This window comes from Stegodyphus dumicola, chromosome 10 (genome assembly GCF_044657685.1).
Source record: "Stegodyphus dumicola isolate Sdum_Otavi_A_Nest chromosome 10, ASM4465768v1".
NCBI lineage: Eukaryota > Metazoa > Arthropoda > Arachnida > Araneae > Eresidae > Stegodyphus > Stegodyphus dumicola.
This window is the reverse complement of record NC_140777.1, coordinates 99,302,580-99,319,705: the sequence shown is the minus strand read 5'-3', so window position 1 is coordinate 99,319,705 and position 17,126 is coordinate 99,302,580. Positions and strand designations below refer to the sequence as shown.

Below are 17,126 nucleotides of genomic sequence, written 5' to 3'. Positions count from 1 at the left end.
GGTGATAGAGCTGGCAACTCCATGTGCTGAATTATATCATGCTGAACATAATCATTCACGATGCGAGCCCTGTGCGGTCTGGCGTTGTCGTGCTGTACCACCTACTGCCCCGGCATAAAAGCCACATAAGCATCAAGGATGTTATCTCTAAGGTCTGAGCATTCACGGTTCCACGTGGAAAGACATAGAGGTTTGTGCATCCACCCAAAGAAGTATCACCCCAAACACAGACACTGCTTCCTCCGTATGCATCTCTTTCACGAATGTTTGATGGATGAAAAACGGGTTCCAGGTTCTATCCAAATCAAATTACGCCTTCTTTCGCTTTGGAGGCTAAAGTAAACTCATTCGTGAAGAGAACAGCCTTCCATTCATCAGACGTCCAGTGGGCATATTGACGTGCCCAACTCAAACGTTCCCTTCTGTGATGTGACTTGAGCGACACGCAAATGGCTTGTAGCCTCATGTGCAGGCCTCTTTTATGAAGCCTACGTAGGGTTGACGATGACACCAACCTTCTGGTGGCTTTAGCAAGGGGGGGATCTGAAATGAGGCTAAGTTGCTGATTTATACTTTCATGCGCATAACAACAAATATCGGTCGTCAGCGCTCCTCGTAGCCATTGGTCGTCCTTGACTGAACCACCTCGATGCCGAATCTGTGGTTAGAAATTGTTGCCAACGTCTATGAACCACATAAGGACTCACACTGAGTCATCTGGCCCCTTCTGTATGGTTTTGCCCTGCCTCTAATCTCACAAAAGCTCTCCATTGCAGTTTTTCGGGCAAATGATGCCTGGAGGTTATTATTAAAAATTGGCTATCCCACATTTCTTATCTCAGCATCACAGCGTAATTTGCAGACTTTCTCTGAAGCATTCAATTTTATGCTCCTCGCAGAGGACATATTTCGATTGCAGCACCACTAATATGGGTAATTTACTCAACAACTCTTTATTTGACAACATATTCAAATTTTATACGCATTTTTTTTTTTTTTTTTTTTTTTTTTTTTTTTTTTTTTTTTTTTAATGAGTTATCGGTATTTTTGTGATTTTTCCTTAATTTTTGGAAACCAATGTAATTCATAGGCATACTTCAAAACATGAGAGGATGACTTTTCGAGAGGTATAAAGGTAGAAAACAGCAAATCATTTTGATTTGCTGTTTTCTACCTTTGAGTATTTGCTGTTTTCTACCTCTTTGATTTGCTGTTTTCTACCTCTGAAAAAATTTCAGGTTTTCAGTGACGAAGATATTTGCGCTGCTGATACGAAGAACAATAAAAATTGCAGTGAACCTGAGGATAGTGAAAGAGAAAATGTAAAGATATGCGTGGCTAATTCTTACATTTTCTCTCTTTGCACAGTAGGCGCCTCTATATGGGGTAGCGTTTGTCCATGGCTATTTTGATAACCAACCGAATAACAACATTAAACGGTGACGGGGGGATATCCCAACAATATCAGTGGAATTAAATTGAATATAAAAATATCAAAGAACATATAAAATAGGCATTTTAACAGCCTTTTGATTAGGCAAAAGGGCATAACTTATCCGGGCATAGGTTGTTTGGTGCCTCACACGGGGGCATAAAGGGCATAAGCGGTTAAAGCCAAGCTCCGCTGCCAAGGCAACCAATCTGTGCTACGTCACATAATCTGGTTTAAGGCTCGTGGCACAAGGTTCTAAGTTTTCAACTTTACGCCGAGTTTGGGATAAGCGTCGACCAACAAGAGCGAAGCTAAAACGAAGCGGCTTTCTTTAGACGATTTCCCTGTCACAGCAAAGGCGACATTTTTTTAATATGGAGCACTTCGTATCCGAATGAGTTGTAATCGTATCCGAACGAAATAATGAGTTGATCTCGCAAGAAATCTACGATGATGACATGCATTTTTTAATAAGTTTGCGCAATAAATTGAAAAATATGGATGAAACTCATAAAGCGAAAATTAAGCTCACGATCCTGTGGATGATTGATCCCATCCATTATTTTTCATTTTATTATGAAAATTGCTTAAAAATGCACGCTTACAAAAAATTTATTTTATCTGTGTAAATTATTATTATTACTTTCATTTTGTTTATTATTTTTGTATAAATTATTGCTATCATTTTCTTCCTGTTTAATTATTTTTGTGCTTAAGAATAAATTTATTAAAAAAGCTGGAAATATTGTATTGCTATTTGCTCAAATGCTGATTTTCTTTCTAAACAAACTTCATGAATTAATTTTACTAAAACACCAAATCAATATCAAGAATCTGCTGTTATTTTTTTTTTTTTATTTTTTTTATTATTTTTTTATTTTTTTTATTTTTTTTTATTTAAATATTACTTAAAGAAAAAGAACAAATTATTTTCACTTATTTAAGTGTAGTCACAATAGTCAATTCAATATGTAAGCTTTTTATAAGTAATAAAAGATTAATCTTTTGAGAAAATGCTCTTATGAATTCCAAGAAGGAAAAAATGTAATGAAATATCCTTAAAACAACAATCAACAGTCTAGACAGTTTTGTCTCCTGTTGATGTTGTGTTTTTTAATTACGTTCTCCATGAAAGGAATTTACTTTTAATGAAACTGAATAGCACACGTAATTCATTACATGGACTATAATTTAATGAATAGTGTTTGTTATTATTATCGAATCTTCATTACTATCATTTGAATGGAATTTTGATCATTAAATTTGTGCTATTTCTCTGATAGAAATTCCTGGATAAGGTATGAATGGTTATAATTTTGTTGTTTGAAGACTTGGGTACCTAAAATTTGTCAATGGGAATTTACTTTTGAAATATTGGTCGTAAATAGAAATGACAGCATATGTTGAAATTAATCTCTTTTTGGTGCTTTAATATGCATGTCTGCCAGTGAGTGAAGAATTGTCATAATCTGTCAGCAAATGAAAAATCATTAAAAGTAATCACTTCTGACAACAGACGTGGATGAAACTTACATCTATGACATCTCACAGCAGAGCAGAGTTTAATTTGAATTACTCATATGATGTAAACATACCAGTTTGCAGAATTATCCACAGAAGGTCCGGAAATTCCTGAAAGTTAGTGTTTACTATGAACTGTAGTCTCTCGAGTGTAACCCCCCCTTTTTTTTTTCCAGAAAAAGCATATGAAATTCAGGTGTGAAGCTTATACATGCAAATTATTAGAAACAGATGTATACAAACAGCTGACAACTCAGCAAAATGTATTTAATGACTGAGCATAAAATACATTGTTGGGTGAACGTTTCATAGTATTGTACTAGTTGTGGTTGCTGGTTATGGTGACCAGTTGTGGGATACTAGTACTAGTGATAATTGATACTGGTAGTGTAGTCAACTACTGTAGTGATCGACAGTGACAGTGAATAAGAAGTGCTAAGCACAGAAACATATTCCTTTTGATTGAAAATTAAAATAATAATAATGTAAGCACCGTTTTCCGCTTAACTGCTTTCACACCTGCAAAATAGAAAAATATTATGTACAGGCTATCTGTCACTTATCCTCAAAATTTTTTTTTAATTAGGCATATTTAGAATATCTTATTTTTCCTAAGAGAAATTATATATAAAAATTGAAGAAGGTTTTATATATATATATATATATATAAGTATGCATGTGCATGTTTATAGTATAGAGAGTACTACAGTACAATGCAGAAATATTCCATACTGCTTTGATCAGAAATATGTGCCAACCAAGTATTGGTCTTTCCAAAAAAATATCTTTAGACCATTTCGTTCTTTTTCTTTTTCTTTTTTTTTTTTTTCCTTCTTCCGTTGCCTCTTGGCTTATAAGAAGGGCAGATAAAAGAGCATTCTGTTGAACCAGTAAAACTTTGCGGTGAGCTAAAAAACATTCTCTGCCAATTGGCAATTTTTATAGTCTATTTTGAGCTTATTTAATAAATTAAACTTTTTCTATCGCGGCATTACTTTATTAAAAAATTATTATTTTAATAGTTTGATTATATTAAACCGAATTGTTGATCACAATAAGCGATGTATTTTCCATATATCCTTTAAAAAACCGGCGTGACTTTTGACATTGATGAAAGGTACATTGATGAAAATATCCGAATGATAACATTAATAACATTAAGCGGTGTCTACTGTATTTTGATTCAGTCGTGGACACTTAGCCGACGAGACACTTAACCGACACCAGTTAGCCGACATGGACCCTTAGCCAACAGGATATTTAGCCGACACGGACATTTAGCCGACGAGGGTACTTAGCTGACAGGACATTTTGCCGACGCGGACAGTTAGCTGACAGGACATTAAGCCGACAATTAGTATCACTCTTCACAATGCTTTAAGATTTCTAATACTTTCACATTTCATTACTACTTTGCTGAACACATCATGCTACATTTATTCCCGTATAAAGTCGTTTCGCTTCTCCCATTAATGAAATTTCCTTTCCCTGTCAAAAAGTACAGTGATTTGCCCTACTCCTCGCCACATTGGAACTACAATTTTTTTTTTTTTTTCTGAAATGCTATTTACACCCTCAGAATGTTATTCGCATATTAGGCATCGTATATTTATTAATCTGGGATAAGGCTCCGGCCCAAGAATTCGTGCCTCGTGGCCAGCGGCCACCTAACAGAAGTAGGTTTGGTTTCTGTAATTACGGCAAAGCCATAGAGTTATCTGCCTAAGGGGGAGGAATACCTTCGTGGAGGACTCTCTAAGGAAAACTGGCTCGTATATACGTTATACATGGGGAAAATCACAAAAACACCCATCCAATCAGTCCGTTCGAAATTCGGACCGAACTACCAGTGCTCAGCGACTTTATTGCTCTGCCACTGCTGGGCCTAACAGAAATAATGACCGTTTTACTTAATATATAACCAATCTATTCCAATGAAAATTGTTTTTTGGGCTAAACCTTCATAAATACGTTGCTAGAAAATGAGAAGGATGTTCTAAATCTGAATACCGAAGTAAAACTCACTATTATTAATTTACTATTATGATATATATATTCGAACACACACACACATACAATTATGACTTTTTTATAAATAAAAATTTTGCAATTGTTCATCTGTCTCAGTACAGCGAAAAGTATTAAGTAAAAGTGTTTACAAATATTGGTCCAACACCGATTACAACTGAATGTATAGCACTAGCGCGACGTTATCAGTTCTGTCTGGGTGGCTTTTTAAGTTATCAGTTCTGTTCTGGGTGGCTTTGTAAGAAAGATTGGCTTGTATTCATGTTACATACAGCCGTAATTGTCACATGATTATATGGCATATTGGTAAAAGCTGTATTCCGAAAAACGGAAACAATGCAGAGGTGACCAAAAACAGGTCAGTTACCGTGACATATGAATTGTTTATTTTTATCTCAAGAATGGTGGCATGAACTGCCTATTACGAGGTCTATATTATAGAGGTCTCAAATAATTTAGTGTTTTGCTTGTCTTAAACATTCTCTTTTTTAATTGTTTGTAATAACAAGATAAAATATATTTGCTAAACTAACCCTTCACCGGCAATGTTTCTATAGAAAGTATAATTGAAGAATAACAATAATTTTTATTGCACCATTCAGATTTTTCATGACAGGGAAAGAAAATTTCAGTAGTGGGAGGAGCAAAACGATTTTATAAGGGAAGGAATGTAGCATGATGTGTTGAGTAAAATAGTATTGAAACGTAAAGGTATTAGAAATTTGAAACCATTAGGAAGAGCGATATTGGAAAATTAATGTCAGTAAGTAAACAAGAAAAAATATTAATGATGTGAAGGTTTTCAAAGGAACCCAGTTGATTAAATGAAGAAGCTGAAAAAAATTTATTTTTCCTTTCGAAAATTAATTTATATTACCTGACGAGAAATTTCAACGTTTTTTAAATTTGGTCAATATATACCAAACAGCACGATATATATCAAACTATGCTAAATTACACAAGAATTAAAATTACATATGGGATCTTTAAGAATCGAGAAAGGATTTTTACTGATAGGTGAATAAAATGATTTAAATATTGAATTTATGGAGAAGTCGAAAAATTTTGTGATTGATAGTAAGTTTAAATAGTTATTGGGTACGTGTCAGCTAAACGTCACTGTCGGTTTAACGTTCTGTTGACTAAATGTCCTGACGGCTAACTCTCTGTATCGGCTAAATTTCTGTCGGCTAAGTGTCCATGTCGGCTAAATGCCCTGTCGGTTAAATGTCTTGTCGGCTAAATTACCTGTCGGCTAACTGGTGTCGATAAAGTGTCACGGACCCATTTTGATTATGGTACAAGGACTGTCATGTGGCCAAAGGAAGGGATGACTTTAAGGGTGGCTTTTTAAGAAAGGTTGGCTTGTCTTCATGTTACATACCGGAAAGAAAAACTCCCATGCAGCTAGCCCGCTTACCGTGATTTGAAATCGGGTCAAACTGTCAGCTGATATCGATATATTTTACCGCTGACTGCTGATATCAGTTGTTAATTGGATGAGAAGCCTTTAGCAAAATTCTTTAATATTTGAAGGAATTACTGATAATTCTATCATGATCTTCTGTTGATAAAAAATTGTCATGATCATGGGATGGCTGATAGAATTATAGAACTATCTCAAAAATCGCGGCACCGATTTTTTTGTAAAAACATTAATGTATCATAAAAGTGCATGAAAGAAATAGTAAGAGAATTTCACAATTTGCATCATTTTTTTTATTTCAAATTTTATACGATTTTTTTATAATAAAATAAAATCTAGTGTGAATTATTTCTTAATTAAAGAAAATAAATTTTATCCAATAACAAAAGATTTCGTTAAAATGTTAATCATAATAAAGTCTTATAAAAAGGAGAATTGGCATTAATCAAAATTTAGTCTCTCTTAACTGCGTTTTCGATTGTCTGAGTTAACTAGGATCCCAGTTAATTACGATTCCGAGTTAATTTTACCTCAGTTAATATTTACATCGTTTCTACGATACATCCCTCTGATTTACCACTATATATCGAAATACTTTATTTTCCGTAAAGTATCGCAACGTTTAATATGCATATGGCTTTTTCTGAATAAATCAATGCAATGATTATTAGTTACGGAGTGCCTGTGGTTCAAAACCATGTACCTCCACATCAGAAAAATATCTAAGTAGTGAGCAGAAATAGGAAAATTGCATAATTGGTTATCATGATGCACACTAGAGGGAGCTGCATTAGCTCGAGACAGTTTAGGGATAGGAAAAATCAAGTTTTGATTTTTTGTAAGTTTTATGATTTTAAACTTTTTTGTAATTTTTCATTTTATGTATATATATATATTGGGAGGGGGTATTTTTTTAAATTTTATAACACGTAAATATGACACTAAAGCAAAAAGCGGAAAGGAAAGATTTTGCAGATTAATAGGCTCATTGGCATATGGCACTAATCATAGTGAAGTAAAGATTAAATTTTCGCAACGAAATATCCAGGGCAGAAATTTATTTCTGCGAGCATGATGTAATTAAATAGTGAACCGATTGATAAGAATGCAGAGGTGGTCACTTTTCAGTAATATTGGAGTAGGAGAATGGCAGAGCAGTTACATGGTAGTACGTCCTTCATGGGCCGGACGCTGGAACTGAGAAGAGAGTTGTTTCTTGTTTCCTCTCAAAGCTGCTTGAAGAGCTTGCATACAGCTTTGGTTGCACTTGTATGCCGCGATTATTGTGCGAGAAAACACGACGTGTTCCGGCTCTCTGATGTAATGTCGATGCGACACATGACGATGAAAACTCCGAACTAATGATCCATGGCCAATGCCACTGATTTCAAATTACGGAGAACCTATGGTTTAAGACCATTTACCTCAGTGCTTAAATTGCGCCGGAGCCCGGCTCCGGTACTTTTCAATTTTTAAGATAAATTACAATTTTAACTGGAGAGCACCGAAGCTCTAAATAAGATGAACTCCGGTACTTCTTTTTATAAAATGAACCACATTTTAAAGGGAAAAAAATTAGAAACCCTAACGTTTTAGTTTAACAATAAGCAGACTTTGCAATACTTTATTCCCCTAGAAATACGAACTCATGAGAACATGAAACGTTCAAGTAAAGTCCCCTCACTCACATGCGGAAACCTTTCCGTTTAGGGACGGCAATAAATTTTGGGGGATTTGTTTAGGAATGCGTAAATTTCTCGCTATGCCATCGTAGCTACTGTATTTTTATCAATGCTTACAGTTAGTTATCCTCCCAGGAAGGAAAATTTGTATTGTTAAATGTGCGTTAAATGACAGCGAGTACAATAAGAGTGAAATGCTAAGATAAACTGCTCAACACGTCTTATACATCGTCTTCCCGCAGTATCCATTAATGGGGGGGGAAGCGTAAGCAGCAACTTGACATTCATCCTTTAGGAGTCAGATTCAGAACTCATTTTACCCCTGACGTACATCTGCTTGATGGCTATAATTATATCAGCAGAGAGCCGCGGTCAAAGAGAACGTTCTCTCTCAACGAAATTCCACTCATTTTTTGTTTCGACCCACTCATACCCTCATTCTGTTTCGCCCTGGAATTTTCATCAGCTATATTTTAAGTATATTTACTTTTTGTGATGATGAAAGAACTCCCCCCCCCAATCAGAGCTTAAATTGTGCTGGAGCCTATCGGACCTCTGCTCCGATGCTTCTTAGTTTTTGTAAATCATAATTCTAGCCGGAACGTACCGGAGCCCTGAATAAGAAGGCTGCGGCACTTCTTTTATGTAACTGAATAACAATTTCAGTAGAAATTTTATCTCTAAAATTTTATCTTAACAATAAAATTATATTAAAAATCGCTTATTAAATTTCAATTTATCTCCTTACATTTTATTTAATTGCTTCAATCTTTAATTATTTCAGTAAATAATAATTAATTATCTAAAAATTATCAAATTATAATTAATTAATTATATAATAATTATTGATAAAATAACAATTTATAAACATTAATTAAATAGTTATTAATTAATTTGATAGTAATTAACTGTTTAATTAAAAAATATTAATGAGTTTAATAGTCATTTTATTTATTTATTTACTCTTGTTCCTCTTTGCTGACGGTCTTTCATAGGGCTCCGGCACTTCTAATCTTAGAAATTAAGCCCTGATTTACCTCCTCATCAGAATTAAATAAAGTGAGCAGAAATAAAAAAATTGCATAAGTTAGTTTACTTGATGCAAGCTAGACAGAGCCACATATGCTCGAGAAAGGCTAGGGATAAGTATAAACAATTAATAAAATGAAATTATAGTTTTTATAATCATTTTACAAAATTTTAAACTTTTTTGTAGTTTTATATTTTAAGATTTTTTGTGTGTGAGCAGTGACTGGGCGTAGAGGCGAAGGTAGGCAAGAGGGCGTGACCATTGTCACGTAAGAAGCAGCAGTTCTATTTCAATTCACTTTATTGGTCCGCGAAGCCTGCAGGTTGGTGTGCACTGTCACGTGATGAGAGAAGTCATCTGATAGGATCTTGCATACTTCTTGAATTGCAAAAGTTCAAACTAAGAGAAAGTTAAGCTATGTACAATATTTACATTATTTAAAAATTTCCTGAAGTTTCAGAAAAGTCCATTAGCAACTACAGTATCCATATCAGGTGGGAACGTTCTGGTTCAGCACATGAGCTGCAAAGGGTCGAAGGTAGCAGTCTTCGCTAACTCATAACGAAACGTACCAAAGTAGTTCAGAGTTTCACAGTTCATGGATTTAGAGAAGAACCGCTCGTTAGCCTTTCTCAGGAATCTGTCTGTATACCGTATATACCCGCGTATAAGTCGATACCGCGTATAAGTCGACCCCCCCCCCCACTTCGACGTAAAAAATTTGTAGAAAATAAGAAACCCGCGTATAAGTCGACCCCCCACTTCCGAAATCGATCGAGAAAAATTTTTTTTAAGTACTACATTTATTCAAAATCATCTGAGAAAAAAAAAAGTAAATATACGATAAAAAAATACCCTGGTAAATAAACAAAATCAAAATCCTTCAACGTCCGATTCATGATCAGATTCGCCAAACATTTCATAGAACTCTTCTGTCGTCATTGGCTCGTCATCGTACATATTTTCAGTCTCGAACTCTGTATTGTTACAATCACTACTAGAGCCTTCGTCGTCATTTTCACTTTCAAAAACAGCATCATCTTCCGTGCCGTCTAGTTCGTTGCTAATACAACATTTTTTAAATGATTTTATAATCATTTCAGAGGGTATTTCGTTCTAAGCATCTTTAACCCACTGAGCAATTAATGTAATATCGGGCTTTTTATTGTTCGGGGGCCGAAAATTCTTTGGTTTAATCGAAGCTTACTCTAGTTAAAGTATGAAACTCTGTGATTAGTTCGCCACATAATTTAAGTCATGAAATTACTTCAAGTGACTTATTTGATAAGTCGTCCAATTTGAGTGCGGGAAGAAAACAACTGCATTATATAAAGACATTTTTGAACTTTTGAACTTCCGATTCTCTTAATTTTTTATGGACTCGCGTATAAGTCGACCCCCCACTTTGAAGTCTTTTTTTTTTTTTTTTTTTCAAAATATCTCGACTTATACGCGGGTATATACGGTATGTCATATTTTGAGCGAATTTTATGGCAAACTCGCCTGCCAAATCAATTTTTAAGTCAGAGTGAAGTTGATCATTTCTCACATAAAAGTGAGCATCTATCATTAGTCTGAGGAATCTGGACTGCACAATTTGTAGCTTGCGTATATCCTTGTCTGTTGCAGTCGCCTAGGCAGGAGAAGAATATGTTAGGATGGGTTGGATGGTAGACGCATGAATCAATTTCTTCTTAGCCAGATCTAATCTCGATAGTCTGCCAATTTTCTGAAGTATACCAATGAATGGGTATAGGTAACTCATGACGCGGAGGGCGTCTTTTCTAACATAATTAATATGACCACTTCATGTGAGATGTTCATTCAGTAGAACTCCGAGATATTTTGCCTGTTTCACAATAGGTACCGTTTCTCCAAAGAAAAACAGCTTGTATTTCAGAGCAGCATTTCGGTTTTTTTCCTTCTGATAATCAAGAGCTGAGATTTTTGCGCATTAATGGCTACCTTCCAGTAGCGGCACCAATCTTCGATCAAAGGAATCTGTTCTTGCAGTTTACGAATTGCATGATTAATGTTAGCCGATTTGACAGCTAAAGCTGTGTTATCAGCGTAACACGCTAGCATGTATGCACTGTCTGGAGGCTTGGGAAAGTCTGCCACGTAATATACGTAAATACAAAATTGGCTGAACCGCTGAACCTTGCGGCACTCCGGCGGAAATGGGAAATTCACCTTAAGTGGCTTTTCCAATTGCAACATGAAACGTTCGATCCGATAGAAAGGAGTGCAGGAGCAGAATAAGTTCTCGGTTGAATTGCAGGTCAATCAGTTTACAGATGAGTCCCTCATGCCAGACGCGGTCAAAAGCTTTGGCCACATCAAGCATGAGGAGCACAACATTGAGCTTTGAGTGAAACGCAGCGCCGGAAAATTCTGTGATTCTTATGAGTTGCTTGGCTATCGATAGCTTCTCCATGTAAACCTTTTCATGAAGTCTCAGTATACTCGCGGTGCACCCTTGTGGGACCCCAGGGAGTTATTGCATCTAGATGGGGAGGGCGTGGGACATATGCCTGTTTACCTCCGTTAAACAACAGACGTCTCCGTCATCTGTCACCTGTCGATAGCTGCTGGCGGAATCCAAATTGTTCAGGCGGGTGTAAGTGAAAATATTTCTGCTTTCTATGCAGGATCACTCTTTCGAAGATTTTTCCTAGCCGCGGCAGGAGGCTGATAGGACAGTAACTCTGAGTCTTACTGTGATCTATGCCGGGTTTCGTGATTATTTTTGCTTGTTTCGAATCCTTAGGAAAGTACAAATTGAAGAGGCAAGGATTGATGATGGAGGAAAACTTGGTAATTGTGCTCAGTGGAAAATTTTTGATATCTGAGTTGGAGATTCCTTCTGTACCAGGAGCTTTTCTAATTTAAGGCATTTTATTAATTTTTTAATTTCTTTAGGCGATGTCAGAGTTGGGATGTTACAGGCAGTAGGAGCATTCAGCCAATTGCAGACCTTGAAGAGTGTGCTTGATTCTGATTGGCTACCAACAGGCCAGGAGTTGGGAGAGAACTGCTCTTACTAGAAATTTTGCAAAAACTTTAGATTTTTCCTCGTTAGTGATGAAAATTTGATCATTACTGTAGATAGATCTATTGCAGGAATATTTCTGTTTAAATTTTTAAATCTTGCTCCAGAAGGATCCATCATTGACACATAAACTTTCCATGCGCTGTTCCCAGATATACTGCTTATGGCTTTTGATTAGCTTTTTAATTTTCCTGTTAAGCTTGTTGATGCTTCGAAGCCAGTTTCTTTCTCGAATCTGATCAGGGAGTCTGAGAATTTTTTCAGAAGCCCGTACAACTTCCGATGCTTCCTCAAACGCTTTCTGTATTGAAGTAGTAAAAGTTTTAAGTGCATAGTAAAAGTTTTAAGTGTCCAATCAGTGACAGTTTTAAGTTCACGTGATTCAGGTTTGGAGACTCCGAGTACTGCAATTACTGGTACGTGATCAGAGCTTAGTTCGTGTTTTACTTCCATCGCTGTTGGAATGGAAGTTGTTGTAATTAATATATCCAAGATATCCGAATAAGTGGGGTTTCCTGGGCAGTAAGTGTATATCCCTGGTACATGGAGAGCCACGGGGTTATTCAGCACAAAGTTGTGGAGAGTATTTCCGTTAACATTGATTTTTCTGCACAGCCAGTCTCTGTGTTTGGCGTTAAAGTCGGCAGCAGCGATGACAGGGATGTCGTCTGGTAGAAGTTTTGCTAGAAGTTCAAGTGTGAGCTTGCTTTTAGGCGCATTGTATACAGCACGAAAATAGGCGTTGTTGAAGGAAGGGAGAGTGATACAATTAAGTAACAATTTCCAGTCCTTGTTCCCCTTTAATTAAACAGGATTGGTAGCACCTCTTAACATAGATGAGTACTGCTCCGCCGCGGTGCGTGGTTCGGTCGCATCTGTAAGACACATAGTTTTGGATTGCCAGTCTCTGTCCAGCGGAAGCATGTGTCTCGGTAGTTATTCCTATGTCTATATCATAATCTATAAAAACGTTTTGAAGCTCTTGAACTCTGCTGTGCAAACCACAAGCGTTCCATATCATGATGCGGATCGGGTCACATCTAGTTGTGAGCTGGTCCGTTATTTTCTGTACTGGCCGAGTCTTCACCTGAATCTGTTTTCATAATTAAGTTGATGCTAAGAATTTCCAATTCTTGGATTGTCGAGAGCAGATCCGTAAGGCCTTTTAAAACCTGTTTGGCCTTAGTAATTTTTTTTGAAAGGAAGTCCTTCTGATACAGCGCTTGCATAAGATTTGTTTGTCACAAATCTGTCTACGTAGGGCCTGTTTTTTGGAGTGTCCTTTAGTTTTGGAAACTTCTCACACCCACGGAAGTTGGCTGTATGTGCTTTTTGACAATTTGCACAGGTTGGAGAAGTGCCGTTCTTTTCACACTGCGACGTTTCATGTTTTCGTCCGCATCGGACACATCTCGATTCATGGTTACAGTTCGTCTGGGTGTGGTGGAACCCGTGACATCTGTAACATTGTAGGGGTCCCTTACGTCCTTTGTAGGGCTCGACTTTAATTCTCATCTGAAGGAGGTATTCCACTTAGTTAAGTTCTTTAGACTTCTCAGTCCTTGGAAGGGTTATAAGGAAGAGCGGGATCTTAGTTATATCACCATTACTCCTTCTTGTGAGCTGATGTGCATATTATACTTTGAACCCGAGTTCAGCTAGCTCGTTCTGTATATCCTCTGTCTTGATGTAGTTGGATAAGCTTCGAATAACCGATTTTATATTTTTACTTTTGGGTAACGGGAATGAGTTAAAGTAAACTCCTCTATCTCTGAGTATTTTTGCCATTTGTTTGTAAATGATGGGATTTGGCACTCGTATTTTAATCCCATCTCTAATCATTTCAGCTTTGTATTCGTTCTCACTCAAATTGTGTGACTTGAGTATTTTCATCAAGTCATACCAGGTGTATCGGTTGTCTTTAACTATGATCGGAGTTTTCTTTGAGGATTTTCCTGCATATTGTGTCTGCGGTGGAGACAGCTGTCCGTCATCCTACGCTTTCTGTGCAGGTTTCTGACCAGTCTCGCTGATTGGTTTTTGAGAGGCAGTGTCGATCATGGCAGACGAACCGTGTGGGTTTTCTTCCTGAGGGTCGGGATTCAGAGGTTTCTCTTCCTGAGGGACAAGAGTCACAGATTTTTCTTTACTTTTTGGGTTTATAGCCGGGGTATGGCGTTTCCCGTGCGTTGGTCTAGTTTTCCGGATAGATTGCTTAATTTCTGTGTTATTTCCATCGTCCGAACTGTCCATGTCCAGTGGAGTTTCTTCTTCAGAGAAGGAAAATCTCTTATTTTAGCGACTGTAATATTGAATTCAATGGTGGGACTGAGCGGGCGTTTACTACTAGTCCGTGTCTCATCCACTGTCATAGCTTCCGCAGCTAAGTTGGCCATAGATTGTTCAGGTTCTGGTTGGTCCCTGGCAGGTATATTTTTCTTAGCGTCAGTGTTTTCAGATCCTTGGAGAGTCATTTTCTGGAGTGTGACTCTGAAACCGCGAAGTACTCGTTGTTCCATACGCTCCTAATCAGTGAGTGGCTTGTTATCAGGTCTCACTTCGTTCTCCATGGTTAGCACTCCGAGAAAATCAACGAGCTTTTCCATCATTGTTCAATCGGTAAAGAGCAGAGGTCGTAGAAACAACAGGCACGTGGCCGTGCTGTTAGGTTCGTTCGTTTTACGATGCTCGTAGCCGGGACCAAAGCACCAACCTACTATTAGCCCCTAACAGCAAAAAGAAGTACTCAAATTAAAGTGCAGCGAAAAACAGAGCGAGGGGCTGAAGCTCCTTCACGCTCCGAGTTGAACTTGAGATCTCTCACGTGGCACAGGTCAAGTCAGAGTATAAGAGACAGGGAACCTTCACATATGAAATCCACCTCCCGAATGCTGAGAAGAGAGGGGCGTGTCTACGACTTTCAGCTGGAAGATAGATGCCGTACTTGCGTCCCATTATGGAGAGAGGTCTTTTCTGCGACCTGCAAATAGCAGGATCGTAGGTGGTAACTGTTGGAGTGCACGGTTATCAATCTGTTCAATTTTAAGGAATAAATTTTGACTACGTTTTTTAATAACAACGTCTATGGGTTTACTGTTAAGATCCGAATGAATCACATCAGTACGGACATAATAGGCTAAAGGACTAAACGCAGGGTCTTACTTTGAAAGCCTTGAAGTTTTTTCATGTATGTTTTTGCAGCTGTACCCGCAGATGGTGCAAGCATACAAAAATATTGGTCGAATGATGGAAGTATAGCGAAGAGCTTTGTTTTTGATTGACAGAGGGCTCTTTCGGCCTAGAAGTATGTAAAGTTGGGTTCTGAGGGTCTTCTCTCTATTGAGTGTATAATCAATATAAAGACGCCAGATTAATTTGGAATCAAGTATCACTCTTAGATACTTATATGAATTTGGCCAGGGAACATAGTCATCGAAGAACTTTAAATTAATGGTAGGGTACGGGATTCGGGAGCGTGTGAATATCATGGCAGCACATTTAGCGACGTTAACTTTGATTTTCCAAGTAATGAGCCAGTGCTCAAAGCTATGGAGATAACTCTGAAGATTGCGAACCAGAACATTCAAATGTTTGTGTTTTGTTAGGATGGCCGTGTCATCTGCATAGAGTGCTAGAGTAACACTAGGTGATTTTGGAATGTCGTTGATAAAGATGTTGCATATAGTCGGTCCAAGTAGTCTACCTTGAGCTACGCCACTTAAAATTGGACGGGGAGCCGAAAGGATAGAATTAACTCGTACTGAGAAAGAACGATTAGTGACATACGAGTTAATTATGTGAATGAGTTGAGCCGGAATACCAAGTCGCATGAGCTTGATAATAATACCCGTGAGTCCAATCCGGGCGCTTTCTTAGGATTTAATTTAGCGATATATTCGCTAACTTCGTGCATGGTTGTATATTGTATGTCTCTCTGACATGAAGAGTTTAGAAAACTTTCAACATCTAGTTGGAAGGAATTTGTGACATTAGTAAGAATCCCTTCATTATGTGGTGTGAATTGTGTTTGGACAATGTCTGCAATTAATTCATCTTTCTCCGTGTCTGTATGAGCCACCACTGCGTCCTTAGCTAAGGACAGAATGTGAGATTTGTGTTTGCAAAGTCTAGCAGATGCACGCCAAAGACTGTTATCTGTAAGTAATTTTAAGTCTGGAAGTAATTTTAAGTCAGAACTTCTAATTCTTTGCCAAAGCCTTCGTACTTTATTCTTTTCGCGAATTTTGAGTTTGATTTCAGCTGGAAGTTTTTTTTAAATTGGGGCAAAGGGTGGGTTTTGATACTTCTTTAAAAGTATCTGCTAGGATAGAAGTTAACTGATCAACAGCCTTGTCAATATTATCACTGAATTTAATTTCGAGGGAGGGAAAATTTTTACTGTTAAGTTTTTATCGAAAATAGGCCCAATTTGTAGAGACGAGTGCCAGAAAATCTTGATTAAAAGAATTACAGTTAAGGTCGATGAGTACGAGATTGTGATCTGAGGATAGACAAGTTTTCCATCACGTGATAGTCAAAAGGAATATTTCGAAAAAGAGCCAAATCAATATAAGAAGGAGCTCCCCATACATCGTATCGTGGGGGTGAATCCGGCGGAATAATTTTAAATTGGGCCCACTGAGCCCATTTTAGAAGGCCGTGACCAGCAGTGTTGGAATTTTTACAACGCCAAGCCTTTAAGGCTCCTCTAGTATATAGGAGCCTTACCAAGCCTGGGGGTGACAATTTAAATCACCAGCGATAATGATAGGAGCCTTACCGAGCCTGGTGGTGACAATTTAAATCACCAGCGATAATGATATTGGTTGATAAATTGAGCAGTTTGTTAAAATCCTCCCAGGAAGTTTGTCTCTTGTTCTGGATAAAGATGGAAGATACGCAAAGATCAAAACTAAGGAAGGTGAATTTTGAATAAAATTTCGATAATCGTCGCC

General features: G+C 37.3%; 1 protein-coding gene across 2 annotated transcripts in view; it reads left to right on the top strand.

Annotated features, from left to right (window-relative positions):
* LOC118185457 (sodium/potassium-transporting ATPase subunit alpha-like) overlaps positions 1–17,126 on the top strand; it is a 364,057-nt gene that overhangs the window by 299,259 nt on the left and 47,672 nt on the right. The gene's annotated exons all lie outside the window — the stretch shown is intronic.